The 13851-nt window shown below is 38.6% G+C and overlaps 1 protein-coding gene across 2 annotated transcripts in view; it reads left to right on the forward strand.

Annotated features, from left to right (window-relative positions):
* Positions 1 to 13851, forward strand: part of fgf24 (fibroblast growth factor 24) — a 36992-nt gene that overhangs the window by 1567 nt on the left and 21574 nt on the right. For both annotated transcript variants that reach the window (XM_042493117.2, XM_088080786.1), the window contains exons 2-3: positions 724 to 864; positions 9081 to 9180. The gene's annotated coding sequence lies outside the window, so the exon portion shown is untranslated. The remainder of the gene's footprint in view (positions 1 to 723; positions 865 to 9080; positions 9181 to 13851) is intronic.

Below are 13851 nucleotides of genomic sequence, written 5' to 3' on the forward strand. Positions count from 1 at the left end.
TCCCAGATTTTAAAGTTGATGAGCTTTATGTGACTACAGCATAAAAACACTGTCAAGAAACATCTTGGGCAACATTGCCTTTTGATAATGCCATGAGCTTCTTGGATGAGTTGAAACAAGATTTGAGTCTTGGACATGGCCATTTAACTTTAACACGTTTGCAACACATAATCTGTTCTCATTATGTCCCATGGCATTATCAGCTGACATCTGGTTAATGAGGAAGACATAAAAGACCAGCATGCTGGATCCTTTTTCCTCATTATTGAAATCCCCATAATATCCCTTTCCTCCTGAAAAGCATTAACTCAGTTTTTTTTTTTTCAAATTTGTTGTAAAACAGAACTTGATGATTTGATTGATTCAAACTGCTGAAACCTCATATTAGCTTCAGATGAACATAGTTTTTGCACTGAAATAGGACTGTGAATTTTGTGTCCATTGTCAACATCATTAAAATTGCATTTAGAAGAATCTTTATTCAGCCATTATGGGTCAGCAGTGCTTTCAGTGTGCTCATCGGTATGCGAGTATTGTTTAAGGATATTCTAAAATGTGAATCTTTCCTTAATCAACCATCTTTGATGTCACCACTGGATGGCACTGAAGCTCAGGTGTTAACTTCAAAGCCAGACTTCTTAATGATATATATTGATTAAGCCTTTACCTGAAGTGTGAGTCAGGCATTACTTCACTGCCAGCTGAACAGTTTTTGCCCCGTAGCCACGAGGAAGTGAGGCGGATGCAGCCACGGGATGACGCACAATTTTATGTTCCAAACAAGACGACTGAGAGGCACGTGGAAATCCCCCCTTTGTGGTTGACTTGAATTCCAGTCCAGGGTTTGACTGAACCAGCCTGGAGGTATTGACACACGCACACATCAAAATCCCAAAGTGCACACACACACATATATATATATAAAAAGAATGGTAAGCCTACAAGTTGGTCTGTGCACCTCGGTGCAGAAAAAAAATAGTTTTGATACTTGCAGAGCTCAATTCCACTTGAGCAAATAAAATAAATATGCAGGGTGCAGGAGAATATGTTTTTTTTAATTTGGGTGAAGTGATGTTTTAAAGGAAACCCCCAAATGATCAGTTGGATTACTGACCCTGTTTTTTTCTGAATTTGGGAAGAAAATTGTGTTTTTTATGCTTTCAGGGTGAGCAGAGAATACAAAAAAGACTAACATTCTTGATGAGTTGAAGTCATAGGGGTCCATGTTTAACAAAAGGAAAAAAAACGAACTAAAGCATCTTTTAACAAACTCTCACAACCTTTGCAGTATAATCCAAAGCCCCTTTCTCACTGGACAAAATCCCCACTGAGGGCTCATGTGTGCTCACCGCCACATACATAGACAGGAGCCCATGTGCGTACTCTGCAATAATCTCATCTGTGTTTGTGCATGTTTCCCGAATGCTAACAGATACAGACAAAATGTAGCAATACCAAGTGAGATCACTGAGGCTATGTTGAGTAGTTGTAGCGACATATGACCATAGGAGACAACAAAGAAATTTGAATGATTGCAGAGCAGGACAAATTGGTAATATATATGATTTGCCAGTAATATGCAATGAAAAGAATTCTCCGTCCACATGTACAGACCTCCGCCGGCTGCAGCGCTGCTTCTGTTTTGACTCTGCCCTCTAGTGCCATCTTTTTGATGTATCCATGTCAACATAAAGGACACATGGAAATATGAGGTTACGTATCTATTTTCATATGTAAAGGGAGTAGAAATAAGCCTTAACACTCACTAACATCTGACCTTTCTTCTGTAGTGGGAAAGGTCGCAATCTGCATCAATTCCTGACACAGTTGACGTTGCATTAGTCGCAGGCGTTTATTATCAGCTTCCTCTTCGATCAGATACACTTGGCAGCGATGAAAACATGACTCACGGGTAGACGTGCATATTGTTGCTACCATAAATTCTGTCTCATTCTCCTCTCCATCCAAGCAGCTCTTGAACATTGTTCTAAATTAGTTGGCACTGAGTTTGAAAGGCAGACTTAATAAGTACTTTAAGTAATAATAAGTAACTGTGCTAACATTTTCACTGACCTTCATGCTGCTTTTTTACTGTTTTATTAACCCTGTTTCCCTTTGTGTTTGTGACATTAAACATGACACACTAGTTAAACAAACAGAAGCAGACTCGTCTACATGACTGGTTGACTGGCAATGGGAAAGGAGTCTATCACCTATTTCAAGAGGGTTTTCCCATGTTTAAAAAACCAACATACACGTGGTAATTTTGGTGGAAAAAGGGTTCGAGTGTGATTTATTAGGTGGTATGATCAGTTCTTTCCAAACATAGCAAAAATGCATAATAGCGTACAACTGGATAAGTGGATTATGCTGCATGAGTTCTGTGAAAGTTTGCAAACTGATGTTTTGATATAGTGTTACTGTTTTTAAAAGCAGACCCCTATGAGTTCATTTTATCAAGAATGTTTTCCTTTTTTGGAGTCATTGTTCACCAAGGAGGTATGCAAGAAAAACAAGAGTTTAGTCCTGATTTAAGCGTAACACAGGGTGAGTAACTGTCTGGAGGGGTGGTAAATATTTCCTTAATGGTAGGCCCTTTTCTATTTAGGCCTTACTGTAACAGTAAAACCACACAGGGATAGGGCAGGTGTGCTGTACATGTGAGACTGCAGGTATCATTACCCCTACGTGTGGCAGCCAAACACGACATTAGGCCATTAGGGAAATTCGCCCTTTTCTCTTATCCAGCAGTCACACGATACGGGACAGGACAGTCATGACAGTGTGTTCTCAGTCACAGATGCCTCCAACTGTGTGTGTGTGTGTTTGTGTGTGTGTGTGTGCGTGTGAGTGTGAGAGAGAGAGAGAGAGAGAAAGAGAGAGTGTTTGTGCTCTTGGAGAACAGGTGTGTTTTGTTTGTGAATGTGTTTATGCCCCCTGTGAAGAATGTGCAAGTGAGGAATGAGAAGGGCAGTTTGTGATGTATAAAACCACCTCGTTCAGCCATCTGCCCTATTAAAAGCCTGAAGTCTTTGTGTGTGTGTGTGTGTGTGTGTGCGTGCGTGTGTGTGTAGGGGGTAGATTAAATAGTCTTTCATCCGTAGTGAATCATCTGTACTGTTCAGGGACATTTTAGCACAACAAAACATAATAGCCGTACATTTTTTTTCCATTAAAACATGAAAACTTCCAGGGGACTTGTGGTCAGTGCAACTTTAAAGAGAGAGACAAATAACTAAAAGTCAGACATGATCACACACAAATGATTGTTTTCACAGAAACTGGTGTAACTGAGGACGAGGAGGTACAGTTGATAACATGTAAAAACTGTTCTTATACAATCAAACTGAAGTTTTAAAAGCAGCAAAAACCACCTGAACAACCTTTTTATTATTCTTAAAACACCTCCTGGCACTTTTCAAAGAATTTATCTAAACCAGCTTGTCATGTTAGTGGCTGATAGTAAATGCTAATCTAAAAAAGATCCAGCTAGTCTAAAATACAAGTGTGTTAACCACAGAGTTAAAAACATGTTTTTAAAAGAAATCCTTTCCTTTTCATCACAAAACTTTTTTTTCCCAAAAATCATCTTCCCTCTCTTTCCAGTCTCCTCTGCATGACTGTTGTAGTGGATTTAATTGATGAAAGCAATCAGGTGTTACAGCCTTCACCTGGATTTACCTGGTCAATGAGCCGTGTCAGAATTCTTGAAATGCTGAAACGTTTGCAGTCATACTGCAGTTATTGGCTTTTAAAAGATGCAGGCCAACTATGGGATGTTTCTGGGCCTCATATGATCATAACATATCAAATATGTTTTGCACAAATTGTCATCCGAAAGAGTAGTTAAGATATTATAATGGAATTTTAGAGTTTGTCATCATCTCAAAATGATACAAAATGTTGATGACTCCTTATGCAATAATTCTTGCTCCTATGAACTGCTTTCTTGAATTGTTATGTTACTTCCCCAGTGACTAGGAATTCTGCCAGTTACCAGCCAGCAGACAGGACCTACGAGCTAAATGCAGTTATGACCTGCCCCTGTGGTTATGGTTGTGCTAACATCGGGGTTACTACAATAACTGTATGAACCTCCACTCCCCCAAAAAATGTAACTGTCTGCCATTTCCAAATTACAGGTGTCCTGTGGCGTTTAAAAGTTCTGTTTACATATTGTTTCTCAACAAAATGCATTGTTAAAACAGTTTTAATTGCACATCTTTTACATCCATTCAAAAATTGCTCTGTAGCTCTACAAGTGGTCTCATACTTATAAGCTTATTTAAAAAAATATCATATACGTTTATATCCAGTTTAAAGGTGAAAGCCCATTGCGTTTTGTCATTTATGGGGGAGAAAAATCCCAAATCTTGACAATCTGTTCACATGCAGTCAAAAAACAAATTCATAGTTAAATTCAGACGTATTTCACCACTTCACCGCCTCCTTTTATCAGTACGACATGTAGCAACTAGTATCAATTAAGCTACAAATTTCCATTCGATACAATCACCTGTGTAGCTGCCAAGAGTATTACTCCACATGCTTCTCTCGAGACGTCTTGGAAGTGTCAGTATATGTTTCTCAAAGACCAGGCACTGTTTTCCATGAATCTGAGGCACAGATTATGCAACCTCATCCTACACTGTTCTTTAAACTGCCTTCAGGGAATGCTAACACTACTGTCAGACTGACTATATCACTCCACTCACAACGCCTCAGCCTGCATTTTTACAACTCCAGTTTTGATAGCTGAAAGCAGTGGTGCATGGCAGCGAAACTTACTCTACTTATTTTGTGTTTTTTTTTAAGTGATGTCGCCTAATAGATCTATTTGATAAATCTATTTTAGTGTCAACTCTTTGGTAGATGTTGTTGTACTACTTTAGAAGTTCTGCAAAAGTCAAATCATGTGTCATCAGTCAAATTGTCTCTTTAGGGTTTACCTGCAGGACATCTTATTGAGGACAATATTTTTCATACTCATCCCTGGTGGAAAGAAATGTAAGGTCATGTCTCTGCAGGCATGTACATTTCCGCCCTCTTTTTTCTCACGACCCAAAGGGATGTGTGATTTTAAACACATCTGTGCGTCTAGTTTGAAAAAAAAAGCCGCTTCACAACAACAGGTGTTGTTAACGTGTGCTAATACTATATAATAATTCTGTGGTTGAGACATGTGGTCAGTACTGTAACTGGTGATAAGTGTTATTGAGAAAGAGTGAAGTTGGAAAGCAGCTCAGTATTTGTCCTTCAGAACGGGACATGCAGATGTGTTGAGAAAGAAGCATTCTTTTTAAAGCTGCGCTGTCAGATTTGCTCTTTGGCGGCCCCCAGTGGCACTGACAGATAACTTGGATTTTTGGACTGAAGTACCCTTTAGCTATGGAGCGAGAAGAGAGAGTTGTGGCATTGAAAATAAACATTTGGCATTTAAAGAGGAAACGCTGACATAGAATAAAAAGATCCACAGGAAAAAAACACAGGAATTAAAATTACTTTTATTTTATTTTGTTGTTTTTTTCATTCTGATGTGTTTTTCAATGACAATTTTCTCATTTTTTTCTTCATGTCACCCTTTTTTCATGATGACAGTAGTTTTTTGGTTTTTTTTAAGTATCTACTTCCCTCACTGTTTTGGCGTGGAGAAGAAGAGTTTGCTGGGAGGGCAAAAACAACATGATTTACATTTCAACTGACAGTCGTCCTTTTTACACAGAGGTCATGCTATAGTTCTGATACAGAGTCCCTTCTTAATGCCTCCTTTGCATGCCAAAATCTGATTTTGGATGCCAAAACCTACTGTCACTGTTCCACCAGACACACACACACACATACACACACAAAGCTGGATTCAATTTAACGTATGAAAACAGTAAAACAGTCTGTGATAAAGGGATCAAATTCTTCTCTTTTTCCAGAATTTGTGATAAAATGTATTTTTTTACAAAAATCTCTCAGAACTGGTGCGTTTGAGTGAGCATGCTGTTAACAATGTCTGTTTCCTCTTGTAGTTTGTAACACGTCAAACTAAAACTACTGACTGTAGTCTATTCACCCCCCTCTGCACACACACACACACACACACACACACACACCCATCCCTCCCATAACAATTGTTTTGACCTTTGCTCTGAGGAAATAGGGCCGTCTGTGCTTGATGTGACAGGTTGGCACATCACCTGGATACAAGCAAATAAACGAGCAGAGGGAAAAAATATCAAGGGAACATTTCAAGCATTCACAGAGAGCTTTCAAAATGGAACAATGACTTTGCCCTGGGGGGAAAAAGTGATCATGCTGGTATGTTTATATTAGACAGAAAGGAAGCCATCATTGTCATCACCAGTGATTTTCTCTTTCACGGCAAGATTTTGACAGTTGACTGTATCTTAATAACAATTCCCTCTATGTATAAGTCAATTGTCACGGATGATGCGCTTATGTAAACATTTTTCTTCACAAAAAAAAGCAGGCAATTCTTTTTCCTGTCAGGTTTCGTGAACTCTGTGGCATTATCGCGACTAGTGTGAATACTAAAGAGCTATTTTTAACTATTTCAGTCGTAAATCAAGTCCTGGCACTCTATTGTTCCATTTTTTATGGCGCATTCCCATTTTTTTTAGCTGCTCTTGGCATTGGGGGATGATGGGGTGGGGATGTTCATGTAAGGATTGGGAACACTTCAGCGAAACAGACATCGGGGGAAGTAATTGTGTAAATTAGAGGAAGAGGTGGGGGAGTTCATCATCTATCTTCCCGTAAGCAAAAACCCTGGCCCAGTAAAACACAGCCCAGTTGGTACAGCAATAGGACATGCGGTTATTAATACAGAAGAGGGAGGTGCGCTCACCTCGACAAGCGCCAACATGCGAGCGCATTACCTCTACGGCTGCTATGGCAAAGATGTGAGCTGCATTCCTCTGCCCACAAACTCAGAGCTTTTTTCCCCTGACAGAGGAGAGGCTCCACAGAGATCTGGGAGAGTTTGAGGCTACAGAGAACTCATCTACACTTTCTTCTGTGGCCTCATGTCCCACATTATTATCACTCTACACTTGCATTATGGTTTTACAAAAGTACCTTTCATTTTTTTAGTTGCCATTTTGTTTGGATCTTTATTTCAAACAAGCCAAATAACATGGGAGAATGAAAATAAAATGTAAGAAAGAGAAACAACATCAGAGTGCCCGTCAGACATATTTAGTAAACAACATAAGTATTTCGTGTCCAAAAAGGAGTAGAAGGATGTAAATACTTACCAAATCCTACCTCTTTTTTCTTTCAATTTTATCAAAAAACTTAATTTTATACATGAATATTCCCAGTTTTTGCCCCAATAGTCACCATACACACCTCAAATCAAATAAACACACACTCACACACATAACAAAACAAAGAAAACACATCACAACAAAAAATATCACGCTATCAAGAGCAAACTACCTGCTTTATACTCCTGTCGTACTGTTCCCGTTCCCCTCTGTTCTACCATCTCATATCCTTTCAGTGTGTTTTTCTGCATGTATAGATGTAGAGTACGTGTTCTCTGTGTATTTGATTAAATACAGACTGAGACGACAAATGCCTGGATATATATTTAAATATATGTTACATGCAGAGAGAATTTTTTCACAGGGCTGGCGATGGGGCCACTGAAAATGTTGTGCATACACTCATACTGTTACAGTTTATGTTTTGAGTTCATACTAACACAGTTTTAATATGTTATGTATCTTTATATACTTTTTAGCTGAATTATAGTGCTTTGAGTAGCTGGTTGTCCTTTTTCTGTAAAAAGTCAAATATAGAGCTTTAACTTGAAGAAGCACATTGATTGTAGACAAAACATGTTTGGGAACAAGTCTTATCAAGTTTTGGGCAGATTTGTGGGCACTAATAGAACAAATTTTAATTCAGATATCCCCTCTCATCTCATCCCTTGCTGAAATTTAGCTTAACTCAAGAGTGTCATTTAGCAGTCTGCCTGACAAGCTGTGCCAACATGGCTGGTACGATGGATACTTTTGGTTTTCCAGTTTCACAAGATACCACTTTCTTCTTGCTAACTTTAAAAAGGAGCACGACACAGCCTCTTAAAGACGGTAATGTCAGCCTATAATTATTTTTCACTGAGGTGGGGGGGGCAGTAATTGTATCAGTGGGGCGCCATTAGTTACATGCACAGTAAAGGCTGAAGTAGACAGAGTATGATTAAGAACAATAATGTTATGTATGTAGCACAGATTTCTTAGAAGATAGTCTGGTATTCCAAAAATGTCGATGACTCAGTGTTATGTTGGTTTGATATCCGTCGCAATGACTTGGTGTGCTGTTTTAATGTCCCGTGCCCTGAAACACTTGACTTGAAACATATCAAACCAACCCATACGATGAATCATTCAATTCAAACGTTCAAACAAGAATCTAGAGAGGGTCATGGAAATCTTTTTAGATCCAGTCTTATTGCTTGAAGCTAAATGAACTTTTACATACAATCAAAAAATTAAAGATACAACAGCATCTTGTGAATCTGCCAATTAGCTGTCTTGTAAATCGAGCCCTTATACATTATAGAAGACTTGCAAGATTTTTGCATACTTTCATGTCATAAAATCTTTACCCTCTAATCCAAACCTTGATTTCACTTAGCTGCATGTCAGCGTACGGCACAAGATACACACACGATACGAATATACAGGCCTCAAAGGGGTGATTCTTTCTTTTTTTTTTTTTAAAGGAGTGCATGATCCAGTGTTTAAGTCTCACATTGCTAGAGAATGTATGCCATAGCCTTCAAATCTTCTGTTTTTAATCTTTTTTTTTTTTTTTTACCAATAATGTAGTTCCTCTGCTTTATCACACTCGACCACAGTGAATTGCCTCTTCGGGAGTGGGTGCAGTTAGTTACTGTGCTACCTTGTTGAGCCTGTGACCACCACAACTCTGACAAAGATCAGCAGTGGCAAGTGGATGACACTGCTCAGTTTTACCGAACTAATTACACTAGTTCCTCAGACCAATATTTTAAATACATTTTTATTCATTGATGTGTAACAAATGTTGTTGATCTGCAGGTTTTGTCTGCAATGCATCGTCAACCACTCCTGTTGCTGCCATCCATTAATCTCCATTAAAACAGATGTCACCACATCCCTGGTTGCCTGTAATTAAGTGGTGAGTAACATGATCTACTTAATAGGAATGATAGTCAAAACTATGAAAACAATGCTCTAAACAGATGTTTTTTACCTATAAAAGAGGCAGTTACCTTGTGATAGCCAAAGGTAGGAGCTTAAATGTATCTTATGCTTTAATTTACTGCGACAACACAAGTTTACTCCACCGAATGCACATTTATCTGCCTCACACTTATCTGTCCACGATCAGCAGCAGCCTTAGGCGGCACTTTTATCATATATTTGACAGACATGCCTCACTCACACCAGTGTGGTTCAACAAGGTAATTTGTCAGTCCCCAAACTTCAAAAGGCTGATATCTTGTAATGACTTTAGCCCCCGAGCTCTGTGCGAAGCCTTTATGCACCTTGCATGTTGTCTCATTTGACATCTTTTCCAGCTTTCTTTATTCGCTACAAGATTTTAACAAAGTGAAGGCATTTTAACTTATCTTAACTACAGTGATCGGGTGGCTTTCTCTCTCTGCCAGCGCATTTTTTTCATTGTCTGGTTTCCACAGGACACAGAATAGAAAGGAAGTGTTTACACAGACATTGAGTTAAATTTGTTAATAACCCAACAAAACTCATGAGATGCAGTGACAGATAAAAGCAAAACCTCTCTAAAACCCACACATATACACAGACACATTCACTCAACTATTTTGCACAATTAGGCAAAGTTGCAGGACTATAATTATGATTCACATTTTTTAATGAATTTCACAAAATTAGTACAGAAGAGGAGGACTTCTACAACCGGCCCCACTTCATTTGGGTTGAGCTACAGCAAACTCACCAACGCTGCACTGGGCTTTAACCTGATTTACTGGTTTAACTTCTTTTAATTATGCTTGGCTTCTCCTTTTTATTGTCTGATTGTATTTATTTCTCCAAACAATCATGACACAGAGACACTGATTGCCAACACAATAGGCTGTCAGGTTGTCCAGTTGGCTCACATTTAGATATCTTGTGTCAGTAATACCATACGTTAAGATTAATCTCTATAGTTGACTGATCATGTACAGTATGTTGTATTGCTCTTTGACAGCTCAATATGTTAACGCTGTCAGGGCTGATTAACAGCAGACTGACTCAGCACCCCTTCATGTTTTTTCCCATTACCACTTTGCTCTGTCTCCCAATCTTTACACTTGTATTTTGAGTTAAATTTATTCCTCAAAATAGAGACAAAGTAGCATAGCATTTTACTTCCAATATTCTACAGATATTGCAGCTTTATTGTTTATAGTGAATTCTTTTGACAACGATAATTGTGTAGTGAAATTCTGATATCGTGCCTGCCCTAGCTCAGCCAGACTTTTCCCCTGCGCTGCTACAATGCTAAAACAAAGTGTGGCTTTATGGCAACATGAGACCAGATTAACATTAACATAAAGCATGTTGTTGGAAAAGTGATAACAGGGATCATCTTAAAATATCACCATAATCTCAATAAATTAATGATGTTGATATGAGTATTTCTCCAGACTGAGATTAGGCAGTGGTTATCCAACAAAAAAGACATCATATAGACACAGTTTTGAACTGCTAACTGCCCAGCAACCATAACAAAAACCTAACAAAACTGTCAGTTAATTCACAGTCTAATTTTACCGAGCAGTGCATCATATTGGGTGAAATTACAGGACTGTGATTAAAACAAAAAAAACTGTTAGCTTCAGACGACAGCAATCTATTACCTAACAGCTTACCAATAAACAACCTACATAAGTGACCCGTGTGCCCTGGCTTGTGTATTGCCGTGCAGGGTGAAACCAGATGAGCCAAATACACAAATAAAGCAAAGCAAAAGCCAGCTTAACTGCCAACTGTATCACTGCGCAGAAAAGAGCATGCAGCTACTCATGGATGAGAGGCTCATTACAATGCAAGATGTAAACATTAATGGCGTCCTCTTTGGCTGAGCCAGCAGTGGATGCACACTTCCCCTCTGTGCGGTGATTCGGTTTGTGGGTGGGATAGTTCCCACACGAAACTGCTTACAACAAAGTCTGTGGATTATCTTGAGTAACCGGTTCATGATTTCTGGAAAGAGACATTGCTCTTGAGTTTCTCAAACGTGTTTTTTTTTTTCGTACTTTGAGTGCCACAAGCCAAGTGCCATTTAGTTCCATTATATTGCAGAAATTGATATTTCCAAAACTCAGCAACTCCAACCAAAATAATCTTGATTGATAAATGGCACTACAGGTAAGAGGACACATTTTTTGTTTTTTTTGGTGGAACTGCCCCTTTAATTTCTGTAGATCTAGATGAGAGTGCAGCTCAAGACATAAGCAAAGCACAAATTAACAATAAAAAAATCATATTTTAAGCGTCTTATGTTTTCCAGAGGTGGAATATACCCACAATAAACCCATTCATATGAATATTTATATTCCTTTATACCAGCATAAATGATCCAGAAACCTTCTTGAAGTTCAGCACCAAATGAGGCAGTAAGATCTCAGCCTGCTTTGACAGTGAGACTGCATCAATCATATTTTATTTTATCTCCCCTACTGTCTAAATTTAGTGTGAGGTGACGCAATGCATCACATATTTCTTTGAAGGAAATGGCGTAGGCAAGAGCAAAAAAACAACATCAGCCATATCAAAAGCTGGGTGGGTGTGGAAGGGTCCGGCCTTTTTCTCGGTGGGTGGAGGTACCAGCCTGCCTTCCCTTTGTACATCTTACATCTGGAACGGGCACATTTTTTCCCCTCTTTTCCAAATAACATCTGCAGCTAAAAAGCCAGACAGGTAGTTAGAGTTGATTGGTCATGGATGGATTTTCTCTCTCTCTCTTCTCTTTCTATGTTGCTCTCTCTCTCCCTCCCTTTTTTTTGTATTCTACAAAGCCCAGAGGCTAGTATTTCACTGATTACAGAGTCCCTCCATTTGAATGGTCGTTTGTGTATTGTCAGAACAAAGGGGCGAGCGGCCTCTGAAGAGGTGCTAGACAGGGGAATGGATTGGGCTCAGCGATTAGGATGAGTGGAACTGCAGGTTCAGGCTAGCTTACCAGAGCAGAGACAGCTCAAGGAGGGACTCCACTCCAACTGCTGTGGGACCGTTCGTGACTGGGGGAAGAGGACTTGTGTGCTGCAGCTGCACTGCAGTGCGACTTATTGTTGAACTTAAATTGTAAGGGAGAACATATCGTGCACTGACCGACCCGTTGTAGTGCTCTAGATCGGGCTTGTAATTGTAGATGCTGAAAAACTGATTAAGTCCCTGTAAAAGGTTCATCACAACCTTAAGGCAACTATTAAGAAGTAAATATCAGCCTTAAAAATTAAGTGGCCCAACAGTGAAGTAAAACGATGCCATTTATTTAGGAAGTTATTGTTTGAAAGAAAATCAAACATAAAATGTCTTAAAAATGTCCCTTTTGGCATTTTCCAAATAATTCCCCACACAGCTCAACTTTAGCCTGAAATATATGTACAAACAGATTTCATTTCATTATGGAAAACTATGACCTAAAATGTTCATCAACTATTGTTTTATCCATGATGAAGATGAGGCGTAGACAAGCAAACAACAGATATTTCATAATAAAAACGATGACGAAATGTAGGTTTTATTTTCGCTGACGAGATGAGATGGGACAAAAATGATAGTGTTGGGAAATGCTACATTAAAAATAAGAGAAAATAGAACAATAAATTACTTTATGACATGTTTTTTTAAAAAATGTTTTTATCAGGAATCCAAGAATGGTCGTGCTTGCAATTATTTGTGTGACGACGTGTGTGTGTCTGTATCTGATTGTGGGTTATGGGGCACATGGATATGTGGAGTGTGTTGGTCACAGTGGTGGTTGTTAGCAGCTAACTCCACTTGTTAGCTGTTGAACCGCTGCAGAGCGAGCAGCTGCTGAATTTGGCAGTTAGGAGGCTCAGTTATCTGTGAGTGTGGCTGAGCTGTAAGTTTATGGTCTGAACTCAGAGCTAAAAGTGCAGTTTTAATCATCAATTCTGTGAGAGGATGCAAGTTTAAATCTCTAGACTAACATGAAGCAGATTTCAAAAGATTTTAGGATGAAAAATTGTATAATTTTCAGCTTTTTAAGAGTGAGATGGATTAGTCAGAGTTTTCAGTGAACCTGGGTGGAAAAAGTGTTGGCTAGTTGTCTTAAATTAGTTATTGATGGTCTCAAAATTTGAGATTTCGAGTTTTCAAATGGTGATCAGGAAGTGTGTACTCATAAATCATCGTTAAAACCCGTCAAGAACTCTGCCGAAGAAGATTGGTAAAAATTATTTGTAGATGTAGAAAAATGTAAAGACTTACAACCTGTCATCTTAATTCATTTTTTCCTCATATCTGAAGTAGCCCAATTTAATAAGTTAAATAAGAAAAAACATTCTGACTAAAATGTGATGCCTCCATACACTAAAAGTACACGAAAACTATGTTTGATAAAAATGACAAAAATGTTACTAAAACTAGTAGGTGTTTTCATCTAAAAACTAAGACTAACCTAAAATAGTTGCCAACATTAACACTGAGGTCAACAAAGTTGTATTTTTTGTAGTTTTGACTTAACAAATAGTGCGAATGATGGGATTCTTTTTCCAAAAAGCTGTGATTAATTGATAGATTGTTGGATTTCTTTTTTTCCAAAAACAATGCAGGTCTCCCCACTATTTCGAAA

The sequence above is a fragment of the Plectropomus leopardus genome, chromosome 8, assembly GCF_026936395.1.
Source record: "Plectropomus leopardus strain MGB_pleo_1.0 chromosome 8, ASM2693639v1, whole genome shotgun sequence".
NCBI classification, from domain to species: Eukaryota; Metazoa; Chordata; class Actinopteri; order Perciformes; family Serranidae; genus Plectropomus; species Plectropomus leopardus.